This window comes from Dermacentor andersoni, chromosome 3 (genome assembly GCF_023375885.2).
Source record: "Dermacentor andersoni chromosome 3, qqDerAnde1_hic_scaffold, whole genome shotgun sequence".
Classification (NCBI taxonomy): Eukaryota; Metazoa; Arthropoda; class Arachnida; order Ixodida; family Ixodidae; genus Dermacentor; species Dermacentor andersoni.
In genome coordinates, this window is record NC_092816.1 from 167,351,980 (window position 1) to 167,372,789 (window position 20,810).

The window sequence follows — 20,810 nt, forward strand, 5'->3', positions numbered from 1 at the left end:
TTTGCAGGATTTTGCAATGGTCTAAGCCACTGCACCAAAAAGCAGCTGCAGTGGCAAATCCACTAGTCTTCCTTGGCTCAGTACCGCGGTCTGTCGGGTGCCGTTTTACTCACCGACGGCAGCAAAGGGTAGTGATGGCGTATCTAACGTCACCACTACCCCGATTGGGTGGCGGGAGACTTGAATTTCGAAAACGGTATTTGGGCCCTCCAGATGCAATTTTCTCGTAAATTAAGCCTTTTCTTGGCCCAAAACAAGTGTTACAAGGTTTCTGAAATGGTATTTAAACAGTCCACACTGCCTTAGTATTGTATTTGCCTTTAGTGTCCCTTTAAGTGCCATCCTTAACTTTCTCAGCGATGCTCTGTTGCACAAATAAATGCTAAGGACATTTGCTCACGTATTCTGAAGGGGATTTTAGCGGTGAAATGTCATGTGAAATGTGGCACCAGGTACTCGTCAGGTGACGAGGGGCAAACATAAAGAAAGTCGGACACTTGACTGCCATACAGACCCATATGGCAGTTGGCAAGAAGGGTTGCCACGCGGTACATGCGCCCCACTCGCTGACATGACATTTTTTTATTTTTGTGGAAATCCACAAAGGCAAACTCTGGCAACCTTAGCAAAGCCCCACTCCACAGCTTGTTGCACCCTGCTCATGCCCTTGTTAAGAAAATCCTTTATAAGGCTGCAGGGTCATGCCACCAAATGGCTTGCATAGGAGTGGGAGCAAAGGGTAGGCAGGGTCGCCATAAATGACGAACTTCTTGCCCATTATGATCTTCTCAAGGTTCTCGTACAACTTCGTTTCTTTGAGAATGCTTGAAATGCAGTGTTCTGTAAGATTGTGCAGAAACAGTAGTGATATACTTTACATTGACATACTAAAACTAATATTTCGTTATTAAGTTGCATATGTCGAATTCCAAGGTTCAACGAAAACCCGTCAGCTTGGCAAATATTGAGTGCCAATAAAGCCTTTTAGACCGATATTAAATCAAACTGGGTCATCCAATATTGCAAATAAAATATTAACATTTGGGTTGGCCTGCTATTCTCTCAGCCTCACAAAATAAAGCTTTCAAAAATGAATCACTTTAACATAGCACAGCATTGAACCAAAATGGATATTGTGAGCATAAGTGCAAACAATGAATGACTAAACATGACCACATTAATAATCAAGCTGTAATGCACTTTGGCTCATGCTGCTGCGAAATGACCACGTGTGTTGGCAGGTATCATGCACAAATATCCCTCATGTAGACATTTAAAGGGACCCTGAAACGATTTTGACGATTTTGTACAAACGTATTGAGTAGGTCATTCTGATCATTAATTGACGCATGTAAGTGCTCCACGTAAAGTGTCATTTATTATAAGGCTTTAAAAATGCACATCGCTGCCGATCGCAGCACACTGTTAGGCAGAATATTCAGCCGCCCCTACCTATATGACGTAAATCACCCAATTGACGTCAGTAGGGCGAGCTATCCGACTGGCTGCCCAGGGCATGTCATCGATAATTTTTCCACCTTAGTGATGAACAAATGATGTTTGTAATAGTTGGAATGTTAGTTACTTTGCTGCTATAAAAAGAAAGTAACAGAAAGAGAATGCACAAGAACAATTTTTCACTGCACTTAAGCACTTACGGCACACAGCAAGCGTCGTCTGCTTGTGTTACAACGTGCTCCATTTTGACCAGAGCTCTGCGGTCAGAGTCGATCTCAGTCTTTTCGCGAGCACCATGATTAGACTGTCATTAGACTGTCAGACAGAATAGGACATCTGTTCTCCGTGATTTTGTTGCAGATGGCCAAAAACCTAACTGTGGCTTTATACAGTGCAGTTTATTATTTGTTCCTGCATCCCACATACGTTCCCAGTAGTTTTGCAGTTTCTTGTGTAAGAAAGGCTTCAGATCTATGACAGGGACAGTACCCGTAGGAGTGATAGCTAGTGATGCGAGTGATCTGGCCAATTTCTCAGCTAGTACATTACCCTCAATGCCTCCATATTACTGCATGTGTATATGATAAATAAATGTCGCATAAGAGTGATAAAAGTTCAATTGAAACAGGATTTGTAAACATTTGTAAAGAAATCAGCGCTTTTACAAGACTTAATGACTGCAAATATTGCTGCTTTGTCAAGTTTTAATTTCTTTATATGTTTTACTGCAGACAGTACAGCATAGACTTCTGCAGTGAAGATACTTGTTAAGGAGTTCAGTACGTCAGATTTAGAAAAAGAGGAACCAACAGCAGCATAATATATGCCAGCATGTGATTTTGACGCGTCTGTTTAGAATTCGGAGCAGTAGTACTTCGATTAAAGTTCACGGAAATGCATAGTGATTCCGAGGTCAGGAGCATGCTTTGTAACTTCTACAAAGGATACATCACAGTGTATCACCCGCCACTCCCACGGCGGTAGTAACTTAGCTGGAGGCATTAGGCGATGTTTGAGAATTGGGACATCCATTTCTTTGCTCAGCTGTCTTAAATTCAGTGACAAAGGTACTCTCACAGAGGGTCCATTACGAAAGAGTGTTTCACACGTCAAGTCGTTAGCGGTTGTGAAACACGGATGTTCCTTATTAGAGCGAACTTTGAGAAAATAGGTGGAGCTGATGTATGTTCTCTGAAAATGGAGTGACCACTCATCTGACTCGACATATAGACTTTCGACAGGGCTTGTTCTAAATGCAAGTGGCCAGGCGGATGCCCAGATGGTGAACAGGGTCTACCATCTTCAGCACGCTCGGGGCGGCAGAGTTATATACTATGGCTCCATAGTCTATTCGTGATAGATCTAGGCTCCTGTAAAAATTCAACAGGCACCTCCTATCGCTACCCCATGTTGTGTGGGATAGGATTTTAAGTAAGTTCATGGTTTTTAGACATTTTGCTTTAAGACATTTTATGTGTGAAATAAAAGTAAACCTGAAGTCAAGTATAACACCTAGAAATTTGTGCTCTTTGTTGAAAGGACTTTGTTGTCCGCCCAGCTTTACAGAAGGATCTGGGACTAGGCCTCTCTTTCTCGTGAAGAGAGCCCAACTTTCTTCGGGGTTTATTTTAAATCCATTAAGGTCTGCCCACTTGGACACCTTGTTTAAAGCCTGCTGTACCTGTCTCTCACACACTATTAGGTTGCAAGATTTCAAATCTATTTGTATATCGTCTACGTATACGGAATAAAAAATAGCTGGTGGTAATGATGCAAGAAGCGCGCTCATCTTAACGACAAAGAGCCTGCAGCTGAGTACGCCACCCTGGGGTACCCCAGTTTCCTGTATGAATGTACGCGACAGTGCATGACCTATTTTCACCCTAAAGGTACGGTTCTCTAGGTAGCTCTCTGTAATGTTTAATATATTGCCGCAGATGCCCAGCACCGTAAGGTCACGCAGGATTCCGTACCGCCAAGTCGTGTCATACGCCTTTTCCATGTCAAGAAATACGGATAAGAAGGATTGTTTGTGCACAAAGGCATCGCATATGCTTGCTTCAATGCGCACGAGATGGTCAGTTGTAGATCACCCTTCTCTAAAGTCACATTGAAATAGGTCAAGCATCTTGCTGTACTCTAGGCAATGTACAGTGAAACCTCGTTAAACCGTAGTTGGCCGGAGCTCGGAAAAGGTACGTATTAAACGGTAGTACTGTTTAACCGAAATAGCATGAGATCGCCCGCTTACCTGTTGAAAACGGAACTCAGAGAGAGTGCGATAAAAGGGGAAAAAAACATGCAGTACTTATTCACTTCGCATGACAAAAATTTTATTTTCGTTTGATGCCGCGGGGACCTAGAACGATGACGACAGCGGCCTCAAACTTACTGCAGCTGTGTGCCAGCTTTTCAGCCAGCCCCCTCTTCTCGGCAAACACTCGCATGGCAGATTCCTCGTTGGCGTTAGGTATTCTCCGTGCACGTGCGCAGTGGTGCTGCAGAAGTCCCAGGGGCGTCTTTTTCATTGCCGGGTGTCGGAGTTTGGAATACTTTTCATTTGGAATAGTTACGTTATCGCGCCCCTGTTCTCGTCGCGACGATTGCATTCATGAGGCTGACCTAACACGCAGCTTATGCCACTGTTGGGACTGAATCGCCCTTGCTGTCGCTTTCCGTGTCGTCCTCATTACTGTCGCTAGTCGACACTCGTAGCCGACATGCCTTCGCGGTCGCAGCAGAGCTGCCGAGCAACTACTTCGCATTGAAAATGCCACACACTGTAGTCAACAGCAGATCCCTGTTGCGTGCCAGCGCCGACTTCTTTGGGTCACGTTCGATAGCACGGACGATGTCTAATTTTTCTTCTATGGTGAGCACTCGGATTCTTTTTTATCCAAGCTTCGGAACGACGCGAGTCCTTGCTCGCACGACGCCATAACGCTCTCTGGCAGGGTTGCCAGGTCTAAAATGTGAAAAGTAGCCAAAAATTCCCGGAAAGTAGCCAACTTTCCACATACAGAGATGTAGCCAAAAAAGTAGCCATGTTATGGAAAAACGTCACATTTTCATTTATTATGCAAATCTGAAGACATTATCACAGCCAACACTTAAAGCTGCTTTTATTAAATGTAGGAACATACAAAAAATATGAGACCTGTATAAATGACGACAGCTAAGAGTGCTTTGATCAGCATGTAATATGACTAGAATATTACCACAAATCAGAATCACAGCTCCACTTCAGGTGTAAATGTTTGAGTTAATCTGGCACACATTTCTCGAAGAATGTCAAAGCTCGAGGCATCCTCGAGCGATGGCTTTCACGATTATTTATGTGCGATTTTGCGTCTTGGCATCGGACGCGTTGCAGGCCTTTTGTTACGCTCTGCAAAGTGAGATGCCCAGTCGCGCGAAATCTCGCAGAAGTGATCGTATTCCCGAATACAGCTGTATATTTTCAAGCTGGGAACACATAAATGGACCAACTACGCTGAGAGCACGCCGGCCAGGCTGGCCGCTGAAATGCTGGTACGTTTACGTTTATCCCGCGGCCAGTTGTCCAAGTGTTCGATTTTGCAAACTTCGGGCAGCTTCAGGTTGTCTTAGGATCCCACCTCACGTTGACTTCCCATCAGGACCGGCACTAGCTGGCTGCCGTCTGGCTGCCAGCGGGCTGCCAGAACACCGAAAATCGAAGCCAAATCGCGGAACGTCAATGCAAAGATGGAACATGCTCTGACGTCAGCAGTGCGAAATTCTTTACATGAAATGAAAGCACCCGAGTCAGATTGACGATGATGATGGACCAGCTTGAAAAGATTTGAAGTGTCGTCGTCGTGCGTTGGCCTAAATATTTGCTAATGTTGCTGCATAATATGAGCTACACAAGTTTCTATCCAATTCTTACAATAGTCAAGCTATTTCAAAAGTAGTCAAGGCATTTTTTTCCCCGCCAACAGCCTCAAAAAGTAGCCAATTTGGCGCAAAGTAGCCAAATCTGGCAACCCTGCTTTCTGGCACGGCGTCAAAATGATGTTGATGTGGCTTCACGCGCAGACGCACAGGGCGCTTGGAGGCCATTGTTCCGATCTCTGAGGCTCGTTGTTCTGCCGGGCCGCCCGATGGAGACGGCGTACCGCCGTGTTTGCGCGACGGAAAGTTGAAACTCTACGTTTTAACCAATGTGTACGCAATACACTGGTGCGGTTTATGCGGATACAAAACAGATTATGTTCAACAACCGCTGAGTCGGGGATTTGACTTTACTACTTTTAAAACGAAACTACTGTTTAAGCGGGTACGGTTTAACGAGGTTTTACTGTACGAGACGGCGATTGATCATTTCTTCAAAAAGCTCACTCAGGCAGCTCGTAAGTGCTGCAGGACGGTAGCTAGTCAGCAATGAAGTATCTTTACCATGCTTCAAAACAGGAATCACAATAGCCTCCTTCCACTTAGATGGGAGGTAACCAGCAGCCCAGATAGTAATGAAAAGTGTGAGTAGCTAGATTTGTGTGTCGGAGTGCAGGTGCTTAACCACATCATACATGATTCTATCGGGGCCCGGTGCAGAGCTCTCACATGTTGATAAGGAAGCTTTAAGTTCGACCATGGTAAAAGGACGGTTATAAGGATTGTTTGGGATACATATCCGATTCAGCGGCTTACATTCTTCTATTGCTTTATGTTTCAAAAAGGTGTGCGAATAGTGGATGGAGCTAGACACGCGCTCTAAGTGTTCACCAAGAGCGTCGCTCTGGTCTAACTTGTTTCCATCTATAGCTCAACCACGTCATTGGTATTGTTTTTGTATCGTTGAAAAGCTCGCATGTTTGGCTTCTTTTTAACACTTGGTAAGCAACCCTGGGCTCCCCGGCTGCACAAATAAAACGGAAAAAAAAAGTGTACGTGATTGTGAGTGAAGTAGGCCTAAAATGTGAATAAATATTATTACAGAAAATTTCTAAAAATTATTTTTTCTGCCATTTGCGTTAGCGACATAACGTAGCGACAACAGTAGCAAAGTTCGCAATACAGATCATCACGTAAAAAATGGGTAATAGTTCGCACCCATCTATTTCCTTTACATTCGCACTTATATTAGTTTTCACAGGTTTTCGTTTGTACTCAAAAGAAGATGACGAGCGTGCATTCACAACTGCTAAATTACAAGTATCGCAAGTTTGGCGGCACATGGAAGGTCAATGGTTTTCCCGCATGAAGCAGAAGCTTGCGCTGTAGCTCAAAGAAGTTGTCGTATAAGCGCTTTCCAACCGAAGAGCAAGTCCGCTTCCAAGGTTGCATATTTTACGTGCAGCTCAGAACTGTTGTTTGACGGCCCGTCTCGCCACTGAAAATTTGCCTTTGAGCGAAAGTCTCAATCAATGCACCCTCCTCACATTCGACGTCTCAGCCTTGCGCGGTGCATCAGTACCAGGTCTGTCTCATTCAGAAAGACTTCTCCGATACATTGGACAGGCAGCCGAGACCGTGAGTTGTTTGGTGTACCGCCTTGAACACGCTACTAGTGAAGTCCCGGTAAGCGCTGAAATTTTTAAAATTTCTTCTAATCTTTTTTTGCACTACATTTAAATATGGTTCAAGTTCGCTGGAAGTGTATCGTATACTTAGCCGCGTTCATGGCCGCATGCATATGGGTGACTCCGAAACCACGATGATGGAACCTTTAAGCAATACTACGCCATGTCACCTGCACACGTGCGACTCCGGAACTATGAGGCCGGAACTGTTAAAAAATCGCTCTATATTGAGTTACCCATCGCGATCTGGAAAACACTTCTATCTCGGACAAATCAAAGAAGTTTTTAGGCATGTAGGGCTCTCGGGATTGTACTTGTCGGTGATAACATAGCCTCCCCGCCTGCCGGGCCGGATTATCTTCGAATCCGGCTATAAGTTCTTTTTTTTTTTTTGCTGGTGAGCTTGAAATTCAACTGCTCCAGTGCACAGCTTCTGCAGGCTTGGAATGACGCCTGTCACTGGCACAAGATGCCGAGAGCGAGTGGGGCTATACTAACCCAGGTACAACCAAATTAGGAAAGCCCACGAAACTTCAACAAGACACTCCCTCACCAGATCAGGAATTGGCCTCCCTGGTGCAGTATTTGGCCACCCCCTCCCAAATGGAGGGGGTGGCCAAACGAAGAGCTGATAAACGAACGGCGTCATATAAACCACAGCCACGCTCACAGTAGCACGAAGCGCGGAATTCCGATGCTGAAGGTCGCACTTGCAACGCTGCCTCGTTTCACGTTTTTGTTGCGTTAGAGTGGTTAGAGTGAACTCTAGTTGCGTGAATGAACAGGTAGTAGCTGCTAAATTCTACCACGGGCCACCAGCGCACTGGGTTGCCAACTGCGGAAACGTTTTAGTAGGTTGCCAACTGAAAGCTTGAAAGGTTCCAAAAATAGCTGTTTTCCTGCGACCGTGTCGTCTTTTTGGCGCAGCTAGGGCGCAATATTGATCAATTTGCCGCTTTTGGAGCAGAATGGCGCAGGAGAATGTAAATGTATCAGAATGGCGCAGCTGGAGCACCACTGCACTTTGCCTTCATGGTTCATACCCCTTGAGCAAGCAAAAGATGCAATGGCTCATACCCATGGAAGGCAGAGGCTACACGCACTCAGCAAAGTGAGGCGAACAGTGCGTACATTCATTCAAATCACCCATAGAACACACAGAACAGCATAAGCATCCAAACTATAAATAAAACGTTACATATCCCCCTCAGCAAATGTAGTGGTGGTTTTGCAACACCTTTGCTAAATTAACCATAAGTTAACACTAAAGGTCGTGGGTTTGACTCCCACCAAAGTGTGAGGGTTCGAGTGGTGTAATTAACACCAATGGTCGCCGGGTTCAAGTGCTGTAATCAACTCTATCTTAATTAAACCTGCCTTATGTTTGCCGTTGAACATATGTAGCGAACAATCAATGAAGGTTGATAAGAGTTTATACTGGTCAGATGAAGTTCCATAATGTTGATAATGACACCAGGCTGTGTGGAAATGAGGAAGTGGCACAATGCTTACGCATACTTACACAACTACCTGAGGAAGTTCTGCATGAATTTTTTCTCATCCGCATTAGTGATATCGCTAACTGTCTTTAACTCCTCACCTTTTCTTTATGCAGATGACAGGACAATAGTAGGAATAGATGCATCAATTCTTTCCCAAACTACATACCTTAGTAATGACCTCAACAAGTTGACAGAATGGTGCAATCTCAACTCTCTCCAGATTAGTAAATCTAAAACTACATTTCCTTTAAAGCTTCAGTCTACTCTCTAGCAATGATGTTTTAACAACTTAAATTATGTGCTGTTAAGCAATGTTCCTTCTTATGTGTTATTTTAGACTCCAACTTAAAATATTCTATACCGAGTTTGCACAAACCAAGAAATGACCTATGGGCTAATAATCCTAATAAAAGCGCAACAATACTATAGCCGCCCTTTGTTCTTTGTTACTATCACTGTACTACACCTTCATTCACACTCATTTTATTTGCTATGTATCACCCTGGTGTAATCCATGTGCATCTGGTTAATCCAATTATTCTCAGTTCTTTCCGTGCCAACGGCCTTGCACTCCTTCAGGAACATTAAATCCTTCCGTGAATGCTTATGGTTAAATCTTATGGCTATGACTTATGGTTAAATATACGTAATTATCACGCTATTCAAGAAAATAAACCTCATTCCAATTAATGTATATGAAAAGGTATGCCTTTACAATTCCAATAACACGCTTTGAATAACAACTGTTTGCTACCGAAGTATGCAGCAACTATGGAAAACATAGCCCAATATGCAGCTGTAATACCTTGGAATAACCTGCCTAATGATTTAAAACTGTGCGAATGCTACGTTACATTTAAGAAAAAAACTAATCCTGTTTCTAATAGAAGGTTGAGTTGATGGTCATCATGTTTACTGCTACGGTTTTGTTGTATATGAATTATGTTTAATAGCTGTGCTTACCAGTAATTGCTAATGTGTATTCACTGTTGCTTGCTCACTTCATGCACCTCAAAACAGGAGGTCGCCTTGCAGCTATGTACTATGGGGCCTCCTTCCATATATTTAAACCAATATGTACCACCTTTACAATTAATAAACAGTCTTTGATTTGATTTGAATACACACTGCAGTTCCTGTGGCATTTTGCCAGGTCTGTTGTTTAGAAACCAACTTGTGCTTGTCAAGACGTCAATGTGCAGAAGATGCATGTATATTTGAAAGGTCAATCTGCAGGTCTGCCAACGCACAGTTGGGCTACGTTCACACTTGCGATGCAGCAAGCGGGCGGAAAATCTTTTCCGGACATATCCAAGATGTTCACATTTGTTTCGCCACTGCAGCGGAAACCACTGGCGCTTTCGCCCACGTCCGTCTAGTCTGTGTGCTTTTGTCCACGTGGTGTCGCTGCTCATTTCAAGTGGTATGTTCATTCATTGACCCATCAGTTATCAAAAGGTATGATTTTGCAGAACTGCGCGTGTCGTCTAACTTTTGTGTGCCATGGATGAGGAAGAAGACGTAGTTCTGATACTTTCAGCTAGTTGTTCTTCCTAAAGATGGACAGTGAACAAGGGAAAATGTAAAAATTTGTCACTGGATGTTTACATGCTAGTGCAGCTTCTGGTGAAGTAGAACCGTTTTCCGCTTCGCCGTGGCAAAAAAATCGGCCCAAGACTGATCGGGCTCGCCACCTGGAAAGCCGCCTAACAGGCAGATTTTGTCAAGTTTTTTATGCTTCTGCCTGCTCCAAGACCAAGTGTGAACATAGCCTTACTCCAACAACTGTTTCATTCCTGCTAAAATAAAGTGGCCCATTGCTTCACCGTGCTATGCGATAGGTTTATTGCTGCAGCCAAAGCAAGACAGACGTGCAGATATGAAGTTTTCCTGCATTAAATTTTCCACAACCCGATGCTCGTTTCGCTCTTTCTATTTTCGCTTGACATTTTAGGTTGTCTCAAGCCAGTGGTTGCCACACTAATTCTCATGCAACAGTGATGCACTATTTTTGACTCATGGGCTCAAAAGTGGCTCTGTTTTATGATCTCTCCATGCATTTCAACTGTAAGGCCAACAACCTAATGGTCCAGTTTCATACCACAAAGATATGCACTTCTGTGGCATTGTACAGCAAGCCTCATGTGTACAAGCCAGAAATAGAACCAATGAGCGCTTCAAATGCCGACAAACTTAGTTCAGAGCTTTCAATAATCATAAATAAAAGCAGCTACTTTGCCATAAAGTAAATAAAAACATTGGAAAATTTGCTACCAATGTCCGAAAGCACACCGCACGTAAATTAACGCAGATGTTCAGTTACATCTACAACTACATGCACACAGTTTCTCGAGCTTTTGGATCACACGCACTTACCCGCATCATGACGTCGCCGCTTGAAAGGCCCATCCAGTTGGCAAACTATGCCATTTGGGCACATCACAGCCTGGCATTTTTGCATGTGGTTCCTCTTGTGCCCTGAATAGTGTTCTTGCTGGTCCTCCGTTGGGCGACAAATTTGATGTGCCGTCTCATCTATGAAGGCCCAGTAATTATCAAGCAGGGCACCCTTTATATGGATAGCCTGAGAAAAAGAATAACAGCTGAAAATTGAGCACAGGAGAAAGGTTGAAAAGACATGTTGTTGCATAGAAGTTAAGGGTGGTAAAGTGAGCACACTTTCTCAAAGTGATTTCCTCACTTGCAGTGCTAACATAATCCTCTCCCTTCCCTCCCTCCCCAATTTTTCTAATGTGCAAGTAGCACATTTTGATGTACATCTTCTTTGATCTGTTAAAAATGCAAGCAGACTAGGTGAAACAGCTTAACTGACTTATTTGAGCTAGGTCCTCAAGGAAATTAAGCTTAAGTTTTTTTTTTCCTTCACGCATGGTGTGCACATTTGTGTACGCCATTTGTTTTACTCATCGGGTCCAGTGGTAGCAAATAAAAAGCAACATGCATCGAACTTTGGGTGTAATGAGCCCCCTGCATCCTTTACCTTCTGTGTGCTGCATATTCCTACAGGCACCCATTCCGCCGAAGGCAGTACCAGTTTTTCGATCGTAACTGGCTCCATCCAGCGGGTAATGCAAAAAAGCGAATCTCGCATGAGAATTTCGATCCAGACTGGGCTCGATTTCGATCGAGTGCCCGTGAGACCAAGGTACCGGATGGCGCGTTCGACAGTCCGTGCTCGACAGAACTTTTCATTTCTCATAACATGTGCACGTACTTCGAGCCGTTGAATGTTACGTAGAAAAGCAACCTTACTGACTGCACAATAGATAGACTAATCATGATGAATCATTAGGCAATGCACAAACCGACATATTACTGCACGTCTGTTTATGGAGTGTCCGGTGCTTTCAAATAAAGTTGCGTAATTGTGACGCATGTATCGACAGTCCATCATGATTCGCGCTTGAAGGAGTCATACTAGTCCGACTCACCTTGGAGAATTTCTTGAGGGTGAGCAAGTTTAGCCACTTGTGTGTAGTCATGTCAGCCAACAGGTGGTCGAAGTAGTGCTCGATGTGAGCTAGCACTAAACACACGACGCTTGACAGCACAGAGCTGTGCGTGTTAAACAGGAGCTCCAGCTCGCACAAACGGTTACGGTGGGCCAGACGTCGAAGTGCCATACAGAGCACCTCGTTGCCTGGAACCCGTACGCGCTGGGCACTGATGACCTCTTTGGGAATTGTCAAAGCTGATGCAAGGTCTGTCAAGTCAACCTTCTGAAAGTGAAACAAGCTATAAAACTCATCGCTGTCCATTGCCTCCGCATCCAGAAAACCACGGTCATGTAAATTACAGTGTGGCGCTGGTTCCGATTGTAGGAGACAAATGTAGTCTATTTCTCTGCATGACAGAAAGCGCATTAGCATTTTCGTCGCTATGCAGGCTGCAATGTGACATTTGCACTTAGTTAACTGTGCCTATGTCATACCCAAAGAGAAAACCTCGAAACAATGCAGACTTGCAATGCGGCCCTGCGGAAGCCTAACCACGTACAGTGAGCCGTTGCAGTTAGCTAATAGCCAACCATCTAACCACAGGCGCATGCATGCACCTGTAAAACAAGGCTTGGGCTTGACAGAAAAATTAAATGCTGCTAGTCACAGGTTTATAGACTTTTTGCATATATATATACATATTGTAGTGAAGAGGAATGCCAGGCGCTGCAGCCACATCGCCAGTCATCCGGGAGGCGTGAGCTCGAGATTGCCTGAGCTGCTCTGGTTCAGACACGCTGCCTGCTGCTCTCTTGTACTGTATTCATATTAGATTCTGGTGGAGATGCTGTGGTTTTCCCCAACCTGGAATTACGCACCCGAACTCTGCCATCCGTCATGCCTGACGACCCCAGCCCGACATCCCTACCGGTTACTCCAGCCATCATATGTGCCGGTGCCCAGTGTCAGCGGGATCCTGACATCTTCAGCGGCACCGATGAGAAAGACGAAGATTGGCTGGAATCGTATGAACGCGCCAGCAACACCAACAAATGGGACGATCCCCTCAGGCTCGGCAACGCGATCTTCTATTTATCGGGCATCGCCAAGCTGTGGTTCAAAAACTGCGAAGCCGATCTCCGCACGTGGGCTAGCTTCAAAACCGGCATCGCAGAAGTTTTTGGCCACCCTGGCGTGAGCAAACATCGAGCTGAACAACGCCTGCGAAGCCGATTCACCAGCAAACTGGCGAAACGTTCACCAGCTACATAGAGGACATCGTCGACCTCTGCCCACGTGTCAACCCGACGATGGCGGAGGCGGACAAGGTACGTCACATCATGAAGGGCATTTGCGACGATGCCTTTCATATGCTCCAAAAACCCAGGCACTGTTTCTCAAGTCATTGAGCTTTGCCAAAGTTTCGATGAGAAATGTGGTGATTGCCAATACACAAATGACTTAACATATATATGTCGAAACAGCCATAAACTGATACCACTCCCCCTGTGCACAAAGAAAACGTATGCAGCCCTTTTTCCACAGAAGAGGAACATGTACAACTGTATTGCGGTATTCATGGGTATAAGCCAGATTTCAATTTCGTTGCCCAAAAATTGTAGTACTTCTTGGATAGTCCAAAAGGTAATTGAGCGTGTTGCCCTTGTCTGTTTCTAGGCATGCGGTTGCGATGGATGCCATATGCTTGTGTCACAAATTGAACATAGTGCTATCTAGGTGCGACTACAAGGATGTATATTTGTAGCTGCCCTCAATCCCCTTCATGCTGCTAGTCAGCATCTATGGTGATTTTGTATTATTCATCTATGTAGCAATGTTTACACACAGCAGGCATGTCTGAATACCAAACCACCTTACTCTCCGCAGTTACTCTAAAATGAATGCGTTATGACAAAGTGTAATGTGAGAAGTCCATGATAAAGACATAAAAATATCTTCTTACTCATTTCTGGGCCATTAAGTTTTGTATAATACACTTGCGGTGATTAACACAGAGCCATGTTGGCCTAACAATAGTGGCACAGGACATCCTTCAAGTTATCAATTGGTACAGAACCATTGAGCACGCTGCTGGTGCTCTTGCCCCCACTGAGAATGCCAGTAGCATACTAACACACATTTTGTTGTTAAAGGTCCATTACAGAGACACTAAAAAGAAACTAAATCATTTGACTGATAAAACAATCAGAACTTTGTACTCATGAACATTGTGGCAATACGCTGATTAATAGAAGAGAAAATGAAAGTTCAACTTTCATTTTTCAAATATGACGCAGTGCCAGCACGTCAGTGTGGAGTCACATACTTCAACTAAGCTTATTTTTTGACTCCTTTAGAACAGAATTCATCATTATTGGCCAATAGAACATTAACTAGACCTGAACAGACACTGTCAAATTCCATGATATCACAGCGAGCTGGTGCAGGAATTATAAGGTGGTGGTGGCGACACCAGTTTTGTTTTTGGAAGTTATCTGGCATATCAAGCCAATTCTCACGGTAAGAGTTGTTTTTTCGGTGTTGTAGAAGAATTATTTAATAAAGCTAAGTACATTTTCTAGCTATCGTATATGTTAATATCTCTTCTGTCTTGAAGCACTTACCTCTGTCAAGATAGCATAAGTGATTCATTGCAGTGGCCTGCAATGAAGTTGAGGACGCCAAGCACACCATCCTCTGCAAACAGTGAGGGAATGCACTTCAGTACTATTTTACTAGCAAAACTGACCTATAAACTGTACATACATTTTATACAAAGAAAGAAATTAGCTAGAGCTATGCATGTATCGAGGCAATGTTACTTCATGCATAGGGCTATAAAGGGACAGGGCACACATCTTGTCGTTGCTGTAGCCCTCCTCTGTGCTGGGCGTGTTGAGGTGCAAACTTCTATAATATTTTTGCACAAGCATACGGGCAAAAGGTAGATGCAAGCACCACGTCTACGTCTCCATTTCATCTCCGTCTGCTTACACAAATATGTTATCCAAGTTGTAGTTTGTGCTACCAACTTTTAACGTAACAGTTGGCATTGCTGTTACGTTATTGCAAAGCTGTTTCATATTGGAAAGTGTGCCCATGCGGTGTAGTCAACATTCCTGGCCATCTCAAGTGTACTTTAGACAGCATATTACGAAGAAAACAGCTCATTGTTAGTGTTCAGGAATCCAATCTGGATATTAGTAACTGTCCAGATTTTTAATTTTGAATTAGAAAATGTAGTGTGGTGCCAGAACTACATCTTTAAAAGACAGTTACCAATGAGAACCATCACATGAAGTCGCATTAAGCAGGCTCCTACAAACTCTGCATGCTCTCTCATTGTGGTTAATCCTCTACAGCTTGAAAAAAACCTGTTGCAGCCCCCTGCCTGTGAAATAGTAAAGAAGTTACTTGCTCTGAGTATTTTTAGCTCGAGTGAGTAAAAATAATTGTGAAAAAGATTTTAGTATATAGTAACTCATCTATGTACAGAAATGGTTGATCCCTGAAAGGAGTAGCAGTAGTTTTGTCAACACTGAAAACCTATAAAAAAATAGCAACACATAAAATTACCAGAAGCCATGGCAGAGAATCGCACAATCTCGTCCTGCTCCCCTTGGTCCAGAATGATGCTGCACAGACGGCTGCAGCTGTGCGCAATGCTGTCGACTATTGTTCTTTTGAATAATATATTGAACTCCATCAGCAGCTGAAAACAGAGACCATTATGATTAGCATAAATGACATGAAAATGTTGAATATAAGCATGCCGACTCTTCTTTTGCTAGGAAGGGATACTGTAGGAGCGCCTCCGACAACGCGATTCACTGAAGACACTCGTGCTGTTCCTTGGCTCTTGCGAGCAGATGTGGCCGCAGATATTCTGCATCAGCTGTTGCAAAATTTTCCTGTAGCCACTCATTATGTTTTTGCCGTGATTCCAGGGTCTCCCCATAAATGATAAGGTCATTGTTGTCCTGCAATATGTAAAACCAGCACCTCAGCGACGAAACTTTGATAGTTAAAAGAAAAATATAAGTGAAACAAGAAACAGCCAGAAGATGTGCACCACTGACAACACTCTAGCTGCATTTTTCAGAGGGGTATTCAAAACAAAAATAATAAACGAACACCAACAGAGAGGCAGCACAGCTTCTTGTTTGCCACCTCCACCACTGGCTCCATGGGACTCTTGCGGTAGCTCTGGGCCCAAACGGATTGCATTTCCGTGGACACATTCACCCCCTTCTTTCTGTTCTTAAGCTCATTCTTGAGTGCAACTTTCCATGATTCCTGTAAATTATTTGAACAAAGATGCATAAAAGACAACTTTCGTTACTTTAGTGCATAAAACGGCGCACATGAATTCCAGTTGGTTAAAGAAGTGTGTATGCATACCTATAACAAAAGCCCGTTGCCTGTTACTGTGCATCACAAACAAATTTTTTTAAAGGTACTTGTTGAATTTATACCATTTCGTTCTGTTGGATCTTGGTTGTTTTACTTGTGGAAGTGTAAAGATTGCCATCTTTACGGACTCTCACGCTGCCCTTAGCAGATTACAACACAGTCAGATTGACTGTCTAGTTGTGTACAGCACTACTGACTCTGCCAACAAAATTGTCTTATATGACGTGTCTCTCGTTGCCCAACGGATACCTTCACGCATAGAGATCACCAGAAATGATGAGGCTGTTCGGCTGGCTTCACTTGCGCTCATAACGGCTGTGCATGCCCTGAAATATTGTGCAAACATGATGACACTCGTCTGCTGATTTTTCAACACCTACTCAAGCAGCATCCAGACCAACATTGCGCAAATGGAGTGTTCCCACCCCATGTTTGCGATCAAGGCTTGCCTCGTCACACTACAGTGCAACTACTCAAGCTAAGGGTTGACTGTGTGAACGTGTGCGAACGTTTATACTGACAAGGACGTGTGGTGAGTCCATCATTTCCGTTGATATTGCAGTGTCCTGCATCTATTGCGCAATGCACGTCGCTTGTGAGAGACTGTCACCTTGGCCTGCGGTGTACGACACTCAACAAATATTTGTACCCCAGTGGTTGTGCGTTTTGATGCAATCATGTGCATCAAACTCTTACTTTTAAAAAAGAATCTATCTTAGGTTCACGTTTGTAGCCTATTTCTGTTTTCGAGTGACAGGAAGTCCGACACCATCTTTTCTATTTTGACAATATTTAGTGGTGCGACCTGCAGTGACCGGCCCTACTGTGTGTGACCGGTATTGTGTGTGTTCTACCAAATTCTTCGAGATGTGTCATCTTTCTCTTCCATCGCCTTCTTCCTATCTTCCATTTCTATGTTGCTGTCTCCTGCTTTCTGAAGAGTAGGCAGGCGTTGTGCCCCTTCCGGTGGCAGTTGCCAGCCTGCTCTTCGCATCCCTTTCCTGTCTAGGGTATATAATGGGGTGTTTCCACAAACACTTTCAAGAATTTTTAGAGGTTGCCTGTGGCAGATAGCACAATTCTAGTTCATGAGCTGGTCTATTTAAAGAGGCAGACATTACTTGCACAAAAAATTGAAATCCATAATCGACCAATTAACATACATTCATTAATTACGTTTTTAACTAATTACCTTGTGGCCCGTATTGAAATTAGCCGCGGAGTTCGCAAGGTGGATCCACTTGGAACGAATTCTCAGGCTCATACCAGTTTCAAGTATGAATTCCTGAACGTTGCGGAGAAACGCATTGGCGTTCCAGTTACTCACCCCACGAATTATCGTTGTATGCATCAAAGTACGAAAATAATTCGAATGCCAATGCATTTCTCCGCAAAGTTCTGGAATTAATATCTCGAAAGTGTGTAATCCTGAGAATTCTTTCCAACTGAATCCGCCTTGCGAAGTCCACGGCAAGAATCTGTAAACTGCAATATGGGCCATAAGGTAATTAATGAGTCAATTATGCATTTCAATTTTTGTGTAAGGAATATCCGCCTCGTTAAATAAACCGGCTCCTGGACTAGAATTGTGCTGTCTGCCACAGGCAACCTTTAAAAGTCTTTGAAAGTGCTCGCTGAAACACCTGTTATGTTTTCAAAACAAATAATAATACCCGCCGTGGTTGCTCAGTGGCTATGGTGTTGGGCTGCTGAGCACGAGGTCGCGGGATCGAATCCCGGTCACGGCGGCCGCATTTCGATGGAGGCGAAATGCGAAAACACCCGTGTACTTAGATTTAGGTGCACGTTAAAGAACCCCAGGTGGTCGAAATTTCCGGAGTCTTCCACTATGGCGTGCCTCATAATCAGAAAGTGGTTTTGGCACGTAAAACCACATAATTTAAAACAAATAATAATAATGTTACTGTGCATCAAAACAATTTAAATTACTAGTTCTGTTTCTACCACTTCATTCTGTTGGATCTTCCTTCTTTTACGTGTGTAAGTGCACACAGGATACGTAACTGAGAACCCCATGAAGCTTTTACTGCTGTATGGTATCAGCGCACCGCCAGAGATTTCAACTTCGTAACATGAGTTTCCCGGATTTGGATATATTCTATCCATTTTCTCGATATAATCTGAGTTTGTTGCATATTACATAAAGACTCGGCTATTTGAGGTGCCTGAGCGAAGTTGCATAATATTCAGGGTTCCTGAATTAGGCTTCCTAGTTTCATAAACACTGAATCATTAATGGCTATCCTCATCTCATCATTGCATTTATCAGTAAACTGTGCATCTTCCTTCTTGTTGCCCTTGCCTGATTATAAGACCCTGCAATGAGCTCCGCCACACCACATCAATCCAGCTGTGAGAAGCACTGCATAAGACCTCAATGTGGCACCTATATACTAAAATGAGAAGGGAAAGATGGGAAGTTTTACACTCACCATGCCACTGCCTTTCTTCACATTGTCACGCAAGTGTGGATATTTTTTAATTGGTTGCTCCACAGCAGTGCAATAAAGCTCCTTAGAAGGATACCTATACAGAAGAGATGTATCAATATGTTTGTATTATCAATACAGCATGAAAACATCTCAGTAAGGCACTCAAAGTTGTAAAGAATCTTCAGAAAGCCAATTGAGGCAATGACTATTTCTTAGCTATATTCTAAATGGTTCAAAGAAATGATAATTGATTATCAGCCCCTGACTCAACATAGGCCAACCTGCAAACCACTTTATGTCTAAGCAAAAAAAAAAAAAAAAAAAAAGCATTCATGAAGGACAAAAGGTAACATTTTAAAGGAACTCGGGGAATACACCACGTAACTTCAGTTTCCTGCATTCATGAACGCAAGCATTTCAACATACGCACATAGATAGGTAATGCAGTAAGCTGTTTATAAAAGTGCAGGATGCTGGTGCACTACACCTCTGTTAAGAGCATGCAACCTATCCCGTTCAGTCACGGTGTACACATTTGCAGACACGACTTATTTTTGCCATATCTGTGCAGTTGTGGCAAGGAATAGATAATAAAAATTCAACTTAAGGTAAATTGAATGTTCTTCTTACCTTAAGTACCTCCATTATACTTCTGAGGAAAATCTATCGCTACCGAAGATCGCTTTGGAGAAGGCACTACAGTGTTTGACGGTAGGTGTGACAGGAAACGTTTCTGTAGCAATTGTGAAATTTTTTTTCTTTCTAGTAATGCTTGCAACCAATAATTAACTTGCACAAGTAATTCATGCTAGTCTAATTCGTGACTAAAGGGGCTATCTGGCTTGTTCAATTACTACTGTGTCATTTACATTATAACATTTTAAGAGAAAGCTTTAGCTCGAGTGCTCCTATCCAAATACATGTAAAAGGAGAATTCATTTTTCTCGGCAACCACTGCACCAAATTTGACGAGGTTTGTTGCATTTAAAAGAAAAACTTATCATCTTAGTGACTGTTGGTTCCGAATTCTTGAGTTAGGTTGTCAATTTTTTATTAAAAATTGGCAAAAATCGAAAATTTTCAAAAAACGAAACTATCAAGTTCACAACTCCGTAACTCAACAACAAAGAATGATAATACAATTCTGTGAATTGTATCTAATAGTACATCCAAAGCGGACAAAATTGATATGTTACACATGAACATAAAAAAATTTAGTCATAGGGAAATACTTTTGTAAAACCGTTCTAACCAACGTAACAAATTCACGTAAGATGTAAAAGGACATATTGAATTTGTCCGCTTGGAATAATCTAATGGATGCCGTTTACAGAACCGCGATATCAGTTTTTGATGCAGAGCTATCAATTTGTAAACTTCGTGCTTCTATTTTTTTTTCAAACGGTCAAATATTTGAAAATCGTTTTCAGAAAATTGAAGCCCTAAATCAAGATTCCGCTTCCAACAGTCACTAGAATTTAACTTTCTCTTTCAAATGCAACAAATTTAATCAAAATCGGCCCAGGGGTTATCTCATAAAAACGTTTTGTCGTTTTACATGTATATGAATAGGCCGCGTCGGAGTTGGGCCCGAGCTAAAGCTTCCTCTTAAGGCAGCGAGACTATTCCGCCTGCAGTCACCTTGCAGAAGCAGAACTTGTGTGTGACATTGCATTGTGGTGTAAGAATATGTAGAACCAAAAAGATGCCGCCCTCCAACTTATTTTATTCACAACAGTATAGCCACATTAATATGCAGCTGTCTGTAGTAGCATTAACACATATCTATAAAAACTATGCCCACACAGGCAGCACTTAGACTAGGCAATGCACACAACAGCCATCCAATTATTCATAACTTTTTAATTCATAATTTATTTATTAGTAAAAATACAGGTAATTACATGTGCATAGTATACATAAGGAGGTCCCATAGTAAGAGACTGTATCGGGACCTCCTGTTAGACATTTATGATGTTATAC

The 20,810-nt window shown here is 43.0% G+C and overlaps 1 long non-coding RNA gene and 1 pseudogene across 1 annotated transcript in view; one reads left to right on the forward strand and one right to left on the reverse strand.

Moving 5' to 3' along the window:
• The window catches only part of LOC140216800 (uncharacterized), a 157,981-nt gene that overhangs the window by 59,030 nt on the left and 78,141 nt on the right, over positions 1 to 20,810 (forward strand). The window lies entirely within an intron of this gene.
• Positions 432 to 15,345, reverse strand: LOC140216300 (uncharacterized; annotated as a pseudogene).